The following is a 16,739-nucleotide window of genomic DNA, read 5'->3' as shown; positions in this document are numbered from 1 at the left end:
GGTGTTTCTGGAGGGGTTCAGGCACCCACACCCCATATGCATCCCGACACATGGTCCCCCCCTTGCCCTGTGCCCATCACACAGGAATGAGCAAAGCTGGGCAGAGCCAGGCAAGAAGTTATCTGGGAGTTTCCCATCTGGGGTCTTCACCCAGAAGACTGAACACGAGGCATGGCAGTGTTTGGAAGCCAAAGGCAGAGAGTGGGCTGCACCCACAAACCCTGAAATGTAAAGATGCTCAGTGATACATGTTCCCATTTCACAGATGGAGAAACTGAGGCCCTGAGAGGACAAGGAATTCCCCGGAGCTGCGCAACAAGTACCGAACATGCAGCAGGGCGGGATGCAAAGGCAGCTCCCTCTGCACCAGCCAGGCTCCCTCCAGCCCCTCTGAAGCCCCCTCCCCAGCTGGGAGGGGACCGGCTGCCCCCAATGCTATCCCATGCACGGGCAGTGCAGGCAGCCTCATGCTCCCACCAAAGCCACTGGCCCCGTCTGCTGGCGCTGATGGCTGCAAACGCTCTCACCCCCTGGCTTGGGAGAAGACCCTGAGAGGTCACATGAGGGAGACAGTTATCGGTGGCCAAGCAAGCGCTGAGCACAGAGGCGAGCCCATGGCGACCTCCGCGCACTCCTGGGGCTGCGACTGCCCCAGCGAGGCCCCCCGAGCCGCTCCGGGGGCAGGAAGAGGCGGGAGGCGCAGCCCCCAAACTGGACAGGGAAACAATTAACAAAGGGGCCGAGGACCTGCACAACTGAGCCAAAAAAGAGGGAGCGGGAGCTTTGTTCGGGTCGTCATAGCAACAGCCAGGCCAGAGCAGCAGTCACGGACTTTCACTTTCCTTTCCTTCCTCCCAGTCCCCAGTGGCCGTGGTGGCCATGGTAGCCTTCCTTGCCCAATGCCTGGCAGGTCCCTCCGGGTTCTAGCCACACTGTGGTTCCCCGGATCCAGCATCACCTCCCAGATGGGTGCCAGGAGGTGGTGGCCCAATTGCCCAACCGCAAGTGTCACCACCCGCACATCCACGGGTCCTGTCCTCCCCATCCTGGCTCTGCTCCTCCCCATGTCCTCCTTTGAGCCACACTACCTCCACCTGCTTCTCCTTCTCGCCACCTCACTGCGAGGCATCCCCAGGATGTGCAGGGCATCCCCAGGACCTGCTGAGCATCCCCAGGACCCACGGGGCATCCCCAGGATGTGCAGGGCATCCCCAGGACCTGCTGAACATCCCCAGGACCATGGGCATGAAGTGTCCGGATGGACTTGATGGTACAAAGACAGTCCCCGTCCTTTCAGAGGGGGTCACATGGGGCCAGTTCAGCTCCTGCTCCATCTCTCCCTACCTGCGTGAGCCCAGGCGAGCAACCAGGGCTGCTCTCACCCTGCAATCCCTCCCCCGGCTTTCTGCTTCCCTCAGCACAAGGAAGCCGGGACAATGGGTGGAGGGACCGGGAAAGCTGGTGGGGGCAAAGATCCCGGTGCCGCCAGCGCGAGGGGCACAGAGGGGAAAGGCACGGCCAGTGCTCGCCTTCCTTTTCCCAAGCCCCCCACCCTGCTGCGGAGCCTGCGGTGCCGCTGGCCGCAGGAGCCGTGCCTCCTGCTTTGTGCTGGCTGCGAGTCCCGGCCTCCCGATCGCAGGATACTGGTGACTGAGTCATGGAAATGGTTCAGACAATGGCTTGGCCCCTTTATAACTGGCCGGAGGGGGCAAAGCAGGGAGAACAAATCCGACCTTGCTTCCTGCGCGGAAGCAGACCCATTGTTTGGAAATGGGCATGTGCTTTGCTCCTCACCAGCCTGGGAAAGCTGCAAAGCAATTGCTAACGGGGAGCAAGCTGCGTGGGTCCTGCCAGCCGCCCCCGTGGCTCCCCGTAACGTGAAAATGTAGGGAAGATGCGGATGAACCGTTGCCCACCAGGTCAGGTCGCTGCCACACGCCCCCACCCCGGGGGCTGTTCGGCCCCAGTGAGTTGCCCTGCTGGCCCGGGCTGGTGTGGTGGCAATGCCCGGGCTGGCATGGTGGCAGTGCCTGGGCTGGCGTGGCGGCAGCACCCTGGCGAGCCATGTGCCAGCTCAGCTCCTCGCTGTATCGGAGAGGTCGGACTCATCGGGCCCCTCTCCCACCTCCCTTCCCTGCTCCCGTCTGCGCCCTCCTTTGCAGCAGACGGTGGAGGAGGGGGTACCGCCGGGCACCTCACAAACACCACTGACCTCACCAAAAAAAAATGGAGCACGGTGTTATCCTTGCACTGGCCCTGGGGATGCGGAGCACCCCAAGAAGCAGCCCCAAGGCTTCGGGCGAGCAGCAGCACAAGTAGGACCAGGGGAGGAGCCGGGGAGCAGCTCGGGAGCCTTGGCCGTCCGTGGACTGGGGAGACGATGGGGTCCAAACTTTCCCAGCTCCCGCCTCCAGACCTGCCTTGTGTATCCCACAAGAGCCCACGCCTGTGGGATGAGGGTGTCCCCGCAGTGTCCCCACCTGCAAACCGAGTCCCTGCACTGCCATGGGACAGCGAGTGGCCACGCTGCTCTTCTCAGAAATGGAGCTGTGCCGGACTGGCAGAGCGAGCAGAGGGACCCAAAGGGGTCCCTGGCAACCCAGCAGACCCAGAAACAAGCCCCTGAACAAGATGCACCCCGGCGAGGCCAGCACGGTGTCCCCGGCCACGCCACGCGGTGAGAACCAGGGATGCTGTACCAGGCGCAGGCACTGTGGTCTCGCACGGGCAGACAGACAGACATCTGCAGCCCATTAAACCCGAGCTGATACGACAATGCTAACAGAGAAGCTCAAACACTCTGGAACCGCGGCGGCTCTGGGGCTGTCCTCAGTTCACCCCATTGTATCCGGCGGTTGCGGTCCGTAGGGCTGAGGGACGCGGCGCACCACGGGCCAGCAGCAGGGCTCCGCCGGCGACCTGTCTCGCCCAGCGCTCTGCACCCCCAGGCGATGGGCAGCTTGTCCTGATGGGTCTCGTACCCACTTTGTGCCCCCCAGGTGCTGCCTTTCCCTGCGTCTGCCTCCCCGGCAGAGCTCCTACGGTCGCTGCCTGCCCGGCCCCGCTGGTTTTGGGGCTCAGGGTGGGAACACGGCTGGGCCACATGCACTGGGGGACGATCGTTGTGAAAGCAGCACATCCCCAACCCTCCCTGAGCCGGCAGCTTCTCCCCCTGCTCCCCACCCGGCGCCTGCCCTCGCGGGCTCCTGGCAGGGTGGTGGGTGAGCTCCAGGAATTAACCTACCAATTATTTCCAACGCAACACACCACAATTTATCCTGGCCACTTCAGAGGCGTTTCCAGCGGCTGGGAGCTCCGTGCTGCCTTCCTCCCCGGCGCTGGCAGTGCCCGGCTACTGCAGGGAGTCGGGGCTGTGCGAGCGAGTCCGCCCGCAGCGTAACAGGCTCTAATCGTGGGCATAATATAACCAAGATGTTCCAGGATTGCTCTACGGGGAGCGCACTCGGAGCAGCTCAATTCTTAGCTGAGGCTCAGAGAGAGCTCGTCCGAAAAGCAAAGGAAAATGGAGCAAATAGCAATTCTTCAGGAAAGCAGAGCAGGGGTGGCACGGGCTGGAATCGCAGGTGAACTCCGGCTGGAGCACGAGCAGAAATACCTGGGCAGAACATTTAGAACCGACTGAAACGCTCCCTGTGGCAGGCACAGCACGTGACGCTGCGGCTGCAAGTGTTTGGACATGGTGCTAAAATCCTACATCCCACCGCCCCGGCCCCCTCCCCGCTCAGCCGCCAGCCCCCGCCGAGGAGGGTGGCTTTGGCCAGCGCTGCCTGCAGGCAGGACACGGAGGAGATGCCACTGCCCATCGTGGGGAAGATATGCGGCCAGGGCAGGTGATGCAGAACAGACCTGGGACCGGGGCCACGTTTTGGGTCTGGAAAGGGGATTTTCAGAAAGCCCCTGGCTCTCACCGCGTGGTTCTCCGGCTGCCCGAGAGCTTGCCAGATTGGCACCTCTAAAAGACACTGAAATCACCCGCCGCTTCCAAAACTGTCGCGGCTTCGAGCAGCCAAAGCACCCCGGGCGGAGCGGAGCGCCTGCTGCAGCTGCGGCTGCCAGCACCCCGGCTCCGGCGGGGCTCCCGTCCACCGTCACCATCCTCAGCCCGTGCCGGCTGCCTGACCCTGGGGGTACCCGCCGCGTCCCCCCGCAAGGCGGCACGCGTAACACAGCCGGACCCGTGCGTGCCAACAACCCTGCCAGGGGCTTTCAGCTCCAAACAGGGGTTCAACGGGGCGAGGAAACAAAGTGGCACGGCATCTCTGTAACTCTCTATTCCCAACCTGAATGCCGCTGTTGTTTTTAATCCAGACGATGCGAATCGTCCTCCCCGGAGCACAGCCACACACAGAGCGCCGGCCGATAGCTCCTCTCCGAAGGGAAAGCCACGGGGTGGGGAGGATGCAGCCAGCCTGGCAGCATCCCCAGAGCATCCCCGAGCCTGTCCCCGCGCCGCGGGGCTGGGGCGGCAGACGGGGCAGGGGGCTGCGGCGGGGGAGCGCGGGGAGGGGAGCGCAGAATGGGGTGATGCCGAGCAGGCTGAGCCGGAGGGACGCGTGGGGAGGGAGGGGATGGCCGGACCACACAGCGGGACGGGAGGGGACCGCGGCCAGGGGGGCAGCGCGGGAGCAAAGCCGCGTCCCCCAGGCTGCTGCCGACCTCCACGCAAGCACCCGAGACGGCGTGGCACTTGGGGGGGCCGAGCCCATCGCCTCCGATTCTTTAAAGGTCCCTTCCAACCCAAACTATTCTATGATTCAAAGGCGAAACTGGGCTCCTGGGGCCTCGGCTCCCAGGCTCCGGCGGCCTCCGCCAGCCCGGCTCCAGCGGGGACCCGCAGCACCGCCTGTGCCACCCACCTCCCGCCGGGCCGGGACCCTCCAGCTCAGCCCCGACAGAGGGGCTTTTCTTGTCCCCTGCCTTTGTTTTCTATTTAGTGCTTTTGTTCTCCCCTCTTTGGTCCTTTGTTCCAGCTTGTCCTTTGTTCCGACGCCTTTGGTTTCTCGTCCCTTTGATGCTTTGTCACTCCCTTCATCTTGGTGCTTTTCTTTCCCGGGGTTTTTAAGCTGGCGGTTGTTTTCTCTCCCCGCTCTGTGCTTGGCATTTTTATCCTTTCTCCTGCCTGGTCCACTCCTCGGGTCACATGGGCCCGGCCCGGATTGTCTTCAAATCCCCATTTGTCTTGTTTTGGTGCTTGGACTTCCCTGCCTTTATGTCCTTTCTTAAGAGACTCTTAGCGATTTCTTCTCCTCAGTGAGGAAAGGGGGTGGGGGTGGGGGGGTGTCGGGGTTTAATTAATTAGCGAGTGTAATCTTTAGATGCGTGGCGCTGCAGGACGTGTGGAGCATCATTATTATTGTCATTAGGATGTTAAGGGTTAGCGAGGGTTTAAATAGCAGCTAATTTCAGCAAAGAGCTCCAACTTCGCAAAATTGTATCCGAGAGAGCCAGACTTGTTTTCGCCCACCAGGCTCGGGAGAAGAGAGAAATTCCTAACAGGGACAGGCAGGCAGGGGATGAGCAGAGGCAACACGTCCCGGCCCCAGCCCCAAGCGCTGGGTGATGGTCGGAAAGGGCTGCCCGGAGCAAGAAGGAGCAGGCTGCTGCGCTCGCCTCTCCCAAGAAGACCAAAGAGCTTCATCATCCCACCTCCGGGGATTTTAAATGCAGAGATGGGTGACTGGCTGGCGTGGCAGAGCCCCGGGGAAAGCATGGGGCTGCCGCCCCAATGGAGAGGGTTAGAGTCCCGGGGGTTGGCAATTTTTGCTGGTGCCCATCGCCCAGCGGGGCCAGTGCGCCCACTGGAAGGGGGAACTTGCAAAGGGTTTGGCCTTGCCGAGCTCCTGCCGCAGGCAGGGCAGGACGCAGAGCACGGGGCTGCTTCTCCGGCAAGCCACAGAGGGTACAAAGGCTTTAACTTGGGGAGAACGACCGTTCCCACGCTCGCTTTGCACCTTGAGACACAGCTCAGAGCACGTGCACAAACACAACGGCAAATCCAGATACCGGGCCGTCGGGATTAGGGAACCGTTTTCCTGAGAACATTTCAACGTAAGACGCTGCCGCTTTGCTTTGATTTAGTGCCCCAAATATTCCCCCCAAGTGCCGCGTCCTCTCCATTTGGTTGTGGTATGATGATTCACTGGCCGAGCAGGATGCGACCCTGCTCACCACGGCACCACCGAGATGTTGCATCACTCTTGCTCACCGCGGTCAAACGAAACCCGGGATCCATTTTTACGAGCAGCAAACCCCCCCCCCCCCCTCCCCGCAACACAGGCCATCCCCACCGCGCAGGTTTAGAGCAGCTGTAGCTGCACAACAGCTGTTGAACAGAGGAAGCAGCCAAACTTAGCAACAGGATGTACCCTCAGATAACGTGATCGATATCAGAAAATGCAGCTTTTCAAGTGAGAGCTAAACCCATCTGCTAAAACTGGGTGTCTCAGGAGATCGGCACCGATACAGGATACAGGGCGTCTTTGCCTCTGTCTTCGCAACACCCTGATTTCTCCTCTCCCAGGTCACTCACGGTAACCGGGTGATGTCCTCACGGTTTGCGGCAGCGTAGGAGGGATCGATTTCCGAGTGCAGGACCAGAGGGGAAAAGAGCAGGAACATGCCAGGAGCTCCCAGAAGGGACGGGTGCCTTGGGGGAACATCACTCTCTGCCCAAAGGGACGGGTCCAGCGGGATCAGAAAGCATCTGGGCGCTGCAGACGGGGTGCTTTGACAACGTGCCCTGCAATAACAACGCCGCACTGTTGGTAAACGCGCTGGTGTATAACCGCGGGAGCGTGACCCTGGGCTCACCTTGCATCCCATTACCAGGCAGGAGCAGACATTGGGAGACAATGTTTGGGGTCTTTGGGAAGACCCCAAAGGAGGGTTTTGCAGGCAAGAGCTGGTGGAAACCTACACCAGCTCCACCGAAGCCCATGAACCATGGCAGGCACAGCAAGCGCGCTGGGAAAGCCTGTCTGATGGGAGCAGCCACGCACCGGCTCCCATGGCACATCCCAAGGGGCCACCACAGCCGAGGACGCGGGATGCTGGGGACAGCGATGGACCGGCAACCTGCACAAGCAGGAGGCAAGACAAAGAGGGCGCAGAGCAGAGCCCCGTCCTGCCCCAGCCCTGTGAGCCATGGCAGCGCCCACCCAGCTCCTGCCAGCCCCAGTACTACCAGAGAAAAGCGGAACCGCCTGCACGCCCTTTCCTGTGGCTCCAGGTTGTGCAAAAAACCTTGGTGGTCAGCAAGAAGAGGCTGGATCCATTGGGGACATCCTCACCCAGGATGGACAGGCTCTGCTCCGGCAGACTGCGGTGTCTGAGCATGGCAGAGCCGCGACCTGCAGATTAACCCTTCCGAACTGTGCCCTTGCCTCTACTCATCGGGGCTGGGTGACTCACCCGTGGCCGTGGAGCAGGGGACGCGTGCGGAGGGACGCCAGGGAGCCCTGCCTGGCAGCACCCGGGCAGCTCTGCCAGCACCCGGGGGGGTTCTCAGCCCAGTGGGCACCTCCGGCCCTGCCCGCACACTTCAGAGGTTAAAAACATAAGTGCTCGAAAAAATAGCAGCTGGGAAAAGCCATCTTTCTGGTCTGCCCGGTTCTGGTTTCAGGGCCTGCGAGTGCAGCTGGCCGAATGCAAAGCTCAGGGCTGATAAGCCCTGGACATGAGTCATAAAACACACCGCCCCGCAGCCCTCGGCTCCTGCTCACACCGCGGTGCCCGGCGCTGCCGCGGCTGCCCGGCGGTGCTGGGGTCCCAGCCTGGCCCTTACGGGGGGCAGCATCGACCGATGCTCATCCACCAGCGAAGCGGCACCGTCCCCGGCATCGGCGGGTTGGCTCAGCCAGCTCTGCCCACCCACCCCCTCGCTCTGCCCCGCTCTCTGAAGGGCTGAACCTGTTTTTATTACCGAGCTGGCACCGGGAAGGCAAAAAAAAAAAAAAAAAAAAGAACCAAACCCCCCTCATCTCTCTATCTGCAGCCATGCAAGGAATATTGTTCAGCGCAGCACAAAAGCATCCCTGAAAATAGAAGCGCCAGGGCCAGGGCTGCCAGTGGCTGTGTGAGATAACGTCTACTTGCAAACAGTGTGCCTTTGTGCCGCTGTCACTGTCCCCATTGTTCAGGAGCCTATTGCCTCGGGGATATTGTTCCCTTCTTTTGTCTCAGCCCGGCTCCTTTTTGTTTGACTTTACTTACCATTTCATTCCTCTCCTTTGTGCTGGGGTTCTTTCTTTTGTCTCTCTCTCTCTCCCTTTTCTCTGTGTGATTTGTATTTAGCAATTGTTCCCGGCCCGTTGGAAACACAATGTACTCCGGGCTCTTTTCTCTCCTCCATTCATTACCTATTCAGGTGGGTTTGTCTGCCCATAGGTAACCCGGAGGAGCGCGGGGCCTCCGGGAGCTCCCAGGGGCACAGGAGGAGGCTGGCGGTGGCCTTTAGGGACACCAGGGTCCCCGTGTCCCCGAACCTGGCACCGGCTTCCCCTCTCCCTCCGTGACAAACGAGAACCAGGAAAAGGACAAACCGGCCCCCAACTCGCTGCTGCCCCACTCGCAGCAGAGGAGCGGAGGATGCCAACACGGACAGGATGGGCACCGTGTGGGACAGCCACGGGCACAGCCAGGGATGAAGAGGCACCGAGTGGTCCCCAGGTCCAGCGCGCCGCCTGCTCTGACTCCCAGAGGCAGGACGGGGATCTGAGCTCTTATCCACACCGCATCCAGGCTCGGCCAAGCAGTCCCGGCCCTGGCATTGGTGGTCCCTGGTTAACACACCCTTGGCTCTCCCCCATCCCTGCTTTTTGGGAGCCAGTGAAGGGACACGGGGGATTCAATGGCAGGAAACACCAAGGCCGCCTTGCAGCAGCATTCCCACTGCCCTGTGCCCCCCCCCCAGTGTCTCCCCCATGCTGGACGGTGACTGGGTGCCCTCCGAGAGGGACCCTTGGGGCTGCAGGGTGGGCACCCACCCCCGGCGCTGCGAGCCAGCAGTGCCCAGAGCTGCTGCAGCCCACCCGGCAAAGCAGGGAGGGCATCACCCCTCTGCTCCCATACAGCCTCCAGCACCTTCTGGGGACCACAGGGATGCAAAGAGCAGCTGAGGGCTCCATCCTTGGGGATGGCCGGATGCGTTCAGGAGACAGAGGCAAGAGAGCACAGACACCTGGAAAGTAGCTCAAAGGCTCCCGAGGTGCCCCAGGATGGCGGGGAGCCCTCACACCCCATCCCCTCCTGTCTCCTCCCCAGGCCCACGCTGCTCCTGTGGAGCATTTCGGAGTGCCTGCAGCGACCAGGGTGGGCACAGCCGCCGGGGTTGTTGCTATCCCCAGGAGGAGGAGGAGGAGACACCAGGAAACCTTCAGGGAGTGCCGTGCCGGCGAGAGCTGACAAGTGGCCATCCCCAGAGACAACAAAGCCCCGCTGTTCTCCGGGGCACGGACCGCGTGACCTAATGGGACTCTTCCATCCCTCCCGCTGATGAAACCCCGAGGATCAAAGCCTGCTGGGAGCCATCTCCTTCTCCTCTCAGGCACAAGCCGCGCAGACGGGGAGGCCACGGGGACCCCCGAGACTCACCCCGCGAGCGAGGGATGGGAGCCGTGCGAGCGGGATGGGGGGACAGCGAGCAGCGGGTCCTCGGGGACGGTGTGAGCCCCCGAACACAGACAGCACCGGGGCCGCAGGACGGGGGCTGCGGGGGGGGCGTGCCTGGGAATAAAGGGAGCAGACTGTGGTCTATTGTTTCATTGTTATGGCTTCAAAGGACAATGGGGCATTGTTGTCTCTGGGGATCCCATTGTTTGCTTTCGCTGCAGATCCCAGCCGCGCAGTGGATGGAGGTTTCCCGAGGGCCAGGCAGGCTCTGTGTGTGGGACACTAAATAACGAGGCAGGCATGTTTTCTTCCCCACCCCCTCCCCACCACCCTTCCTAAAATGGCACGGCACACTGCAGCCCGCCTGTGCCCACACAGGCCAGGGCACGGCACGGCACAGCACGGGCAGAGGCACCAGGACCACCCATCGGCGTGGGGAGCACGCAGAGAAACCCCCACCGAGATGGGGGGGGAGAGCAGGGAGGGTTCACCCCGGAGGGGCTGAGGTCAGTCGCTCTCTCCATCCCTGCGGACTCCGGCAAGCCCGTGCCAGGGCAAGGGGAGAAAACCCACCCAGCATTCACGGTGGGAGCCGAAGCCCCATCTGCTGCCAGGAGCCATCCACCCCTGTAGCAGAGCAGGATGGAGCTGCCGCACTGCTGCTGCTGGCCGCCAGCCCAGGGAGGTGCCCAGGCTCCAGCCACACTGGACGGGGCCGTGGCCCCACTGCCTTCCCAGTGGCATATTCTGGTGTCCCCTCTCCATAGCCGCAGGAGGTGAACTGGGGCCGCCTCGCAACATCCCTATGTTTTTTACGGCCTCCTCTCATCGCACAGCATCCCCTAAAGACCGATATCCCCCAGGTGCGCAGAGCAAGGGGCGTTTGCTGTTGTCCGCTGCAAAGCCCGACTTCTCCATCAGTCCCAGGGAAAAGGTACTCAGCAACATCAAAGGGACTTGGGAAAGGACGACACAGCCCCGGGTCCTCCCGTCACTGTTTGTGCAGCACCCAAAGCCCGGGACTTATTTGCACAGCTCCTTCCTATGTAAAAGTAAATCTGGGTGCTATGCAAAAGCTGGGGGAGGGGGAAGGAGCGGGGAGCCGTCTCCAGCCCCCAGCTGAGCCCCCCGGAGCCTGCTGCTGCCCTGGCACATCAGGCGGTGCCGGAGGTGGGCTGGGAGACTGATGGAGCAGGAAAGAGATATGCTGTCCCCAGAGACACCCTTTCAGCAGGAGGCTGCTGACAACAGCTGGGAAGGGAGTAACTCACACGGGGAGCCCAGGCTGAGCCCCAGGAGGGGTCCGGGGTCAGGCAGAGCAGCGCTGGCAAGCTCGGCTGGGGGACGGGGATGCCCACCCCACAGTAACTCAATCAGCCTGGGACAGCTTGGCTACCGTGCACTGCCACCACGCAGGGAGCTGGGCTCAGAGCCCGCGGAGCCCCCCTCCGCAAGGGTCCGACCACCCTCCCGGATAACCCGCAGAGAGGTCCCAGACGAGCTTTCAGGGTCCAGGCCCCCCCCACCGCTCCCTGGACCGCAGCCCTCTGGCCGGAGGGCTGAGAGGCTGCACAAGGTCTGGGCTCAGATCAGCTGCCGCCGAGCATCTTTCCCCACGGCCCAAATGCACCTTGGTGCTGCCTGGCCACCAGCCGACCCCCTGGTGCTGTCACCCTCGGAGGGGAAAAAGCCCAGCCCAGCCTGTCGGTAGCCCCAGACCAAGCTCAGCTTCGCGAGAACAAATAACAGGGTTCAGGGTGTTCAAAGAGAGGGAAACAACTGCAGCTAATAAAGATAAACAAACAAACCAACCCAGGTTGAATTTATATGTTTTAATCTTGGGAATTCCCACTGCTTCTAATCGGGAGATGAGGGTGGACCTTACCCCTCAAATGCCTCTAAGATTAATTTCTGGAAAAAGCACCGATGGATTTGTTTGGGGAATCAATATTTGGGAAAAACAGGTAAAGTGTGATAAGAGACGCTGGATCTTGGCACTGCTGCTCTGCCTGCCTCTACCAAACCTCTCTGCTGCCCTGGGCCTCGCATCTCCACCATGGAGCGAGGGGATGTTTCATCCCTCCAGGAGCCTGGCTGCAGCCTGCAGAGGCCAAGCACGCCGGGTACCAAGGGTACCCGTCCCCTGGGGACTGCACCCCACGGCTCTGGGAGCTCTGACGCTGCTTTGGCTGCTTCTGCCGTGATCCCTGGGTCGCCCGGGGACTCCCTCTCATCTTCTCGAGCCACCAGCCTGGGGAGGGGGCAGTGCCCAGCTCCCTGTCAGGGCTGGACAGACCCCAGCCCGGGTGCAGACAGATCAGCCAGTGCTTGCAACGTGCCAACCCGACCCCAGGTGCTGGCAGGAGCTGGCAGCGAGCCTGTCCTGCTCCGGGGGCTCTTTCGTGCTCCTGGCGAGTGTTATTTACACAAATGCGCACGCACACACATATAGACACAGACGCTCTCTCCCCCTTGAATAGTGCAATTTCCTCTCAGATAAAGAGCTCCTACCGCAGCCCCCCTTTTCCCTCTCCCCCGAAACTTGTGCATGTCTCGTGCACCCATTGCAGAGCCCACCTTGGGCTCTGATATTATCTCACTTCCTTGATATGAATATTAGCTCTGTTGTTGATTTACGATAAAGGGATGGGCTCCAAAACACTGTACTTTGGAGAGGAGGCAGTGGTGCAACATGGTCTGCCGTGCCCCAGATGAGAACAAAGCCTTTTCAAGAGCGGATGCTGGTACCTGCCGTGCTGCTAACTCGACAGCCCATCTCCACCAAAGCGCGGCTCCCGTTGGCGCTGCCCTCCTGTCCCCCCCGACACCTGCACGTGGCAAGGCGGAGGGGGCCCCCGAGAGCAGCGCTGCGCAGGGTGACAAGCGCTCGAGGGGCAGAGAGCAGCTCCGCAGGTGCCACAAACCACGGTCAGGCATGCTGGATGTCCCTGTGCAGTGGGGGATGCTGCTGTCTGCCTCAAGTGCTCGGGGTACAGCGACTGGTCAAAACGCCCCTCTATTTTGTAGCATCCTAATGAACAAAATGCAACTGAGGTCCAACAATCCCTTAAGATCCCTCACCAGCTGGACCTGGCTTACTTCTAGCTCAGTTTATAAGGTGAAAAACGACCGCCTGAATAGTCTCCTTAACTCTTAACCCACCCAACAGGGAGCACAGGGAAGGAGAAAAGTGTCCCCGGAAAACTCAGATTTATTTACGAACCAGATTGCCTGGCAGCAGGAGAGCCGCAGAGACAGCAGGTCGGTGCGCAGCGCTGTTCCACTCAGCTGAGGACATCACACCACTCCATCAGCCATCACCCCCAGGGGACTATTAGATATTGCTCCTATTTCGCAGACAAGAGACTGAAGAATAGCAGATAAGGGAAAAATTTCTGAAAAGCAGGAGCCAGAATCGGGGCCGGACCCACAGGAAAGCTCAGTCTGCTTTTGAAGCTCTGTCCCTTGCAACAAGGCAAGCCCTCCTGCAAATCTCATCCCACGTGGTTTTTCTGGCGAGATGGGCAAAACCTGGAAGAGGACCCGAGTGTCTTAATAAATAGTTGCATGTGAGTAAAATAAACCGCCCAAACCTGAAACTATCTTGTAGCTTTGTTCTACCACATCTACACCCCAAATCCTGCAGTTAGATGACAGCCTGCCCCACGGAGCAGAGCTGTAAATAACGATCTCTATATCTCTGCTGCGGACAAACTCATATTGTCGAGAGAGCAGCCCAGAAAACATTACCCACCGTGACGCCGTGCTGGGTAGGAGCACGGCCCAAAGACAAGTGCAGGAAAACTGGGCTTAAATATTGCAGCTCCAGGCACGGGAGGGGAGAAAGACCTGCGGGAACGGGGTCGTCTTTTGGGTGACGGAGTTTGCTACAACACCTTGAGCTGAACTCTGTCCAGGCTTATTGCACAGGGAGAATCAGGGAGCAACACCCTCCCCAACGCCCAGGTTACCGCCGGCAAGAAAAGCGGCGATATCGACCAAACTCGAGCGCAGCGAGCCCGGCTCCTTGCACGAAGGGGCCTGCTGGTATGCGAGGCAGCGGCGCGGGGGGGCGGGCGTTGCTGCTGCTAATGTGGCAGAGTTTCCCTGCTGAGGGCAGGCAAAATGCCCATGACTCATTTTTCCAAGAGATGTTACAAACAATAGTAATGATGCCCCTGGTGGGTATGAATGTGAAAAGGCACGACGGGGGGGCAGCCATGCTGGGCACCTTGTGTGTGGGCTGCCAACCGAGGGTACTGCCACGAACAAAACCTGCTGGAGCCAGTTTTTGGCATTGTGTGCGACGAGAGCCCTTCTGCAAAGGCTTTGGGGGAAGGAGGGCAAAATGGCTGCCCAGCAAACTCCTCTCCCCATGGCATCCTATCTGCTGGTGATGGGTACCAACCCCTTCTTCAGCCAAAGAGGGGATCAGTTTTATCACCCCTGGAGAAAAAAAACGGCAAAAAGAATCCCAAACAGTTCCTTCCCCACGCGGGACTGGAACAAGAACAGGCAGGGAATTTAGGAAAGCATTACAGTGCTTGAAGGCTGCTCTCCCCCAGCTCCTGCCTCTACCCTCCACACAAGTTTTCCATATTCAGATGCTGCCCTAAGGGGACAGCTTCTAAGCCGTTTGAGTCCTTGACCTTCCACTGTTGTCTGTTTGATACTATTATTTTTAGGCACACAATCCTTAAAACATACCAGCACTTGAAATAAGTTCCCAGATAATGTGCACTAAAGCACGAGGTGGTGGCGAGGCTTCGGGAGAAAGGAGCTCCGTGGGATCAAGGGCGGTGGCAGAGCGCGATGGAGGGAAAGGTGATTTTCCCCATGTACAGTGCACACAGCTACAGATCCCATCTCCTCTTTACTTATTTTAGACACGCAGAAGGTCACAGGCCTGCAGAGACAGTAAAGGCTGAAGGTAGCCCGACACGGGCTACGCAAACGGTCTGCTCTCATTTGCGGTGCTCCTGCCAACACAGAGCCATGTCCTGCCCGGGGACGGAGCCCACTGCATCCCCCGCAGCCTGAGGAAAAGAGCAATGATGCTTTTCAAGAGCCAGGAAGGGCACCAACCTGCAAGCAGCGGGCTGGCTCAGAAAGTTTAGGTCTAAGCATAAATAAAATTGTCCTAGAAATCCTTGCATCCTACCAAAGAACCACGGAGAAACTGTTTTCCTCTGGAAAGGCAGGACCACTCTGCCTCCCTCCTCAGGGGGGCTCTTTCACAAGCACGAAGATTCTCATCCCGCAAAAGGACTGGGCTGGGCCAGGACAAGCAATTCCCATGCGCAAAAGGGAAGAAATGCAGCCTTTTTCCCAGAACCACAAAACCGCAGGCAGAGAAAAGGGACAAATATTTACTCAAAGCACCTTCCAGTGCTGTTAAAGGTGTTAACACTTTGAAGAAAGAAAAAAATAAAAATCAAACTCTGCAGAGCCCCACCTGGATCTGAGTGAGCTCTCACCTGCCTGCCACGATCAGCGCAATGGTCTCAAACTGAAACGCCGCATGGTAGAGAGCTCTGTCTTACGTAACCTGTGCCATCATTAGTGCAGACGCAGGTCCCAATCACTCGCTTTTTAAGAAAAAACAAGGTCTATTTCTACAAAACAGGCATTCAGGTACGGTGAGATGGTATCTAAAACTCCCATCGACTCGATTTTTGGTTGTGACAGATACCTGAGTTCTGACAGTGGTAAAAAAAAAAACAAACCCACAACTTTCTCTGGCGAACCCCACCATCGGCACTTTGTTTCCTAGAGATGCGTGAACGCTGCAACGTGGTATTTGTGCCACAACATGACATCCCACTGCAATAATCCAGCCCGCTGGGGAACTCCCAACAGTGCCACCTCAAGGCATCTTCTTCAAAAGAAGACTTTACACGCCCCCCGCCCCCCCCCCCCCCCCCCGACCTACCCTCCGCCCCCGCACTGGAGGGAAAGGAATTTGCACGTTATGGAAAAGTACAATTTGCAAAAGCAAACACAACAGGCTTCAAGGCAGCAGAAAGCCAAGCGACGGACGGGGAGTTTTCTAAACACAGAGCCCAATTGTAAGCGTTCACTCTACCTTGCTCCTCCTCACTTGCTCAGCCAAAACCAGAACCTTCTACTCCTCATCCCCTGCTGGAGCAGGACACCCCGGGGTGCGCGGAGGAACCGGGGAAGGTGCTGGTACTCAGGAGATCCACGCACCCTGTCCGGTCACCGCACCGTCCGAGAGCAGCCCCGCACCAGACAGCCCAGTTTGCTCTCTTCCAGGTTGTTTGGGAGCCAATAAAGCTGCTCGTATGCTGGGGAACTCTATGTTCCTGCGGAGGCTTATGACACTTTGCTGGAGGGGCAGGGGGAGCTGGCCGAGCCCGCAGCACCCCCTTCTGTCTACCGCACTCTTTTGCAGCCAGTTTGAGTCCCATCCTGGCCCTGCACGCTTCAGGCGGCTCATGAGACGTTACCTTCTTGCTGCCCTGCAGCTTGGAAACGGCTCAGGAAGCTGGAAGGATGCGGGGTTAAAAAAAAAAAAAATAAAAAAAAAAATCAGCAAGCATTTAGATGAGTCAGCCCTGTGGTTTTGATGAGGACAGACAAGTGCTTCTTGGGAAGCCAGTTCGGCAAAGCCAGAATTGTTTTTGTGCCCCGTCTATGTGCTGGTAATGCCTAGAAGCTCTGTTCTTGGACCACAAGGCTCCATTGCCAGGCGCTCCTCAAACAATGGGGCTGTGTTTCCTCCTGGACATCCACACGCGCCTGGACTCTCCTGCAGGCTTTCTGCAGTTTTCACGGCTTCCTGCTGGGGAGCTTCTCCTTTTCTTCTACAACTCCCCCACACACATAATCGCTGCCTATTTTGGTACGTTATCATGAGATGCTTCAGAGCTGATTAGCCTGGACTTCCTTCCTCCCATCATCAACCTACTCCAATATTGACGTTCATTGGCGCTAATTTGATAATATCAAAGAGCAGAGGAGCTTTAGGAGGCATTACGGTGTCTTGAAGTGCACAATTAGGAGTTGGCGGCAGCATTGCTGATAAGAACAAGCTTTTTGTCCTAATGTCCAGCTCTTCCCAAAAAGCAGCCGCTTGCCAGCCTCAT

Source organism: Vanellus vanellus (assembly GCF_965231255.1).
Source record: "Vanellus vanellus genome assembly, chromosome: 23".
Classification (NCBI taxonomy): domain Eukaryota; kingdom Metazoa; phylum Chordata; class Aves; order Charadriiformes; family Charadriidae; genus Vanellus; species Vanellus vanellus.
Note: the sequence above shows the minus strand (reverse complement) of the source record.